This window comes from Lepus europaeus, chromosome 8 (genome assembly GCF_033115175.1).
Source record: "Lepus europaeus isolate LE1 chromosome 8, mLepTim1.pri, whole genome shotgun sequence".
NCBI lineage: Eukaryota > Metazoa > Chordata > Mammalia > Lagomorpha > Leporidae > Lepus > Lepus europaeus.
The window spans coordinates 94,698,307-94,701,678 of NC_084834.1; the positions used below are offsets into that span (position 1 = coordinate 94,698,307).

Consider the following 3,372-nt stretch of genomic DNA (forward strand, 5'->3'; position numbering starts at 1 on the left):
CCCAACATGTCTACTTCTCAGTATAGACACAACTAATTCCGATTTTAGTATATGTGCTGCCGAAGCCAGCACCACAACTGAATTTCATGTGTATGTCCACCCAAAGTTAAGTACGAGAATATTGGTAGTGGCACCATGCTGTTCATCATAGTGCGAACTGGAAAACACAGCATGGATAAATAAATTTGTGTAGTAGAATATTATACAGCAATGAGTGAATGAATTTCTGCTACACACAATGCGGTTGAATCTCACAATCAAAATTTTGAGCAAAAGGAGCCAGACACAAAAGAGGAAATGCTCTACAAGTCAATATTCATAGGGGTCACACCCAGGCCGAAGTAGGCTCCTGTGTTAGAAGACAGGGTGGAGGTTACCTCTGAGTGGAGGGTCATGGCATTGGTGAGCTGGGGAGAGCTTGTGGAGTCATAGCAGTCCCTAGTGAGTGAACCAGGTTGTGCTTACACGAGTTGTTCACTTTGTGAAAATGCATCATACAAAGCCTGTGCTTTAAAATTTGAAGTGCAGCCTTTTGGCCCTCTGAGCACCACCATGGAGGTTGGCAGGAGCAAGCACCTTGGGAAAGGTGGCAAAAAGGGAGCCAAGAACAAAGTGGGTGATCATTTTCTAAGCATGTCATGATGTGAAAGCACCTGCTATGTTCAACACAAGCAATATTGGGAAAACACTAGTCGGAGCCACCCAAGGGGCCAAAATTGCACCTGATGGCCTCAAGGTCATGTTTTTGAAGAGTCTTACTGACTTGCAGAACAATGACGTTGCATTTAGAAAATTCAAGCTGATTACTGAGGGTGCTCAGGGCAAAAGCTGCCTGCCTAACTTCCACAGCATGGCTCTTGCCTGTGACAAAATGTGTCCCGTGGTCAAAACATAGCAGACCATGATGGAAGCTCGGGCTGCTGACAAGACTACCGATGGTCTTACTAAAACATGCGACAACGTGATGTGGAAGACTTCTGTACTCAGCACCAACAGGTCATGGAAATCGTGACACAAGTGACTTGTAAGTAGTCAATAAATTGATTCCAGACAGCATTGGAAAAGACAGAGAAGGCTTGCCCATCTATGTATCCTCTCCGTGATGTCTCCGTTAGAAAAATAAAAATGCTAAAGAGGCCCAAGTTTGGATTGGGAAAACTCATGGAGCTTGAGACAAATGCTAAAGGCCAACAAGCTGATGGCTAAGAACCACCAGTCCAAGAATCTGTTTAAAATTTAGACTTTACAAAATACAAAACGGAACAAAAACAAAAAAGAACCCACAAAATTTAGATTTTAATAGTGACAAATAAAAAGTCCTATTTGTGAAAAAAAAACTTAATGCAAAGGAAGTAGTAAAACCAGATATGTCAACTGCTCACACAGGAACAGTAAGCAAAGGGAAGAGAAAATGACCAAATGTGTGGCTGGGGGCAGTGGAGAGACCCAGCAGGGTTGAACTCCCAAAGGGAAGCTCAGAATAGCGTGTGAATGAACGTGTGGGGAACCCAGAACTTGCTCTGTGAACACTGTTGAGTTCAGAAGCAGCGAGTCAGCGTTCATTTCCCACAGGGACTGCTGGGCAGGCCTACTGTAGCCAGGATTTACGCAATGATGGGAAACCGGATTACACAACTTTGAGGATCCCTCCCTATGCCCATGTGTCACGATGCTGTTGATGTTCTCTAAGCCACTATTTGTCTCCTGGGCACTATTGACATTTGTGGCCTGATGGTTCTTTGTCATGGGGCTGCCCTGTGCTTTGTAGAATGGTCAGTAACATCCCTGGCCTTTACCCACTACAGATGGCAGCAGTACCCTTGTCCCTTTTATGACAGCCAAAAATATCACCAGATACTACTAAATGTCCCCCAGTGGCTTAAAATCCTCTCTGGTGGGGAACCAGTGGTCAAAACCTGCCTTAGGGCTGGCGCTGTGGCTCAACAGGCTAATCCTCCGCCTTGCGGCGCCGGCACACCGGGTTCTAGTCCCGGTCGGGGCACCAATCCTGTCCCGGTTGCCCCTCTTCCAGGCCAGCTCTCTGCTGTGGCCAGGGAGTGCAGTGGAGGATGACCCAAGTGCTTGGGCCCTGCACCCCATGGGAGACCAGGATAAGCACCTGGCTCCTGCCATCGGAACAGCGCGGTGTGCCAGCCATTGGAGGGTGAACCAACGGCAAAAGGAAGACCTTTCTCTCTGTGTCTCTCTCACTGTCCACTCTGCCTGTCAAAAAAAAAAAAAAAAAAAACCTGCCTTAGAGGATTCTGGGATAAGGTTTTGAGCGACTGACTTCCAGATATGAAAATCAAATACATACAGAAAGAGAAAACAAAGCAGGCCACAGGCTGCCTGGCTTACCTAGTCACAAACTTGGCCTTGGAAAGGAGAATGTTCACTTTGATTTTTGAACAGGGCTTGCCTGTTGCAGCTGCACAAGATTTATAATCCCTGATGGGTATGTTAGGTAGGAAGTTAAAATTAGCCTATGTGTGTGTGAGAGAAGGGCCTGAAGAAACGAGCCTTTGCTTTGGAAGAGACAGAAGCCCACCAGTTTGCACTTCCAAGTCCTGCCCAGACCCTGATAACCTGGAGGTGGTCCCAGGCCTTCCCCTAAGGAGAGCTCCCAGGAGAATCCTCTCTCAGGACCAGATGGGTTACCTGATAGCATGGGGCAATGAAACCTTCACGGATGCCGAGGGAAGCCCCTCTGTGCTCTGCCTGGGGCCATTAGCAAATTTCTAATTTTCACCCAACAAACCCTTTCACCAGGACTCCCATCCTTTGTCCTGGAGGAGGAGGGGAGAGGGTGAAGAGCCTCCCTTGAAAACCGGGAGTCTAAACAGACTGCGCGCTCAGCGCTCTGCTCTCTGCTGAGCCGCCCGGCCTGCCCAGGTGTAGTCTCTCCGCTCAACCATGTGACCTCGCTCTCCCCCTGTCCGAGTGACTGAGCACTCCATCTGTCCCTTCCATCCTGACAGATGTCCTATCCCTAATAAAGCCTTATTCCTTCACTCTGTCTCAGGCCTGAATGCTTTCTTGTGTGCAAACAAGACCCCCATGGCTTCAATAGCTCTTTCCTCTGAGACAGGCAGAATTCAGTGGGAAGAATAAAAGCTTTGGAGCCTCACAGAGCTGAATTCAAATCCCAGCCAGGCCCCTCTGTCACCTTGGACACGTAACTTGTTTTTCCTTATTTCCTTTTCTTCCCTAGCCTTGTAGAAGAGCTACCTGCACCTTATCCTATCCAGGGGAGGGTTAGGGGAGTGGGACGAAGGGTGGTGGTGTTTCTCCCTCCAGGGCTAGTTATTATATTTTATTTCATTAATATTCATGAATATTACTTATCATATATACTTATCATGTGCCAGGCAC

The 3,372-nt window shown here is 47.6% G+C and overlaps 1 pseudogene; it reads left to right on the forward strand.

The window, feature by feature from the left end:
• The first annotated feature begins 552 nt into the window (after positions 1-552).
• On the forward strand, positions 553-1,233 carry LOC133765643 (small ribosomal subunit protein eS1-like; annotated as a pseudogene).
• Positions 1,234-3,372: the final 2,139 nt, after the last annotated feature.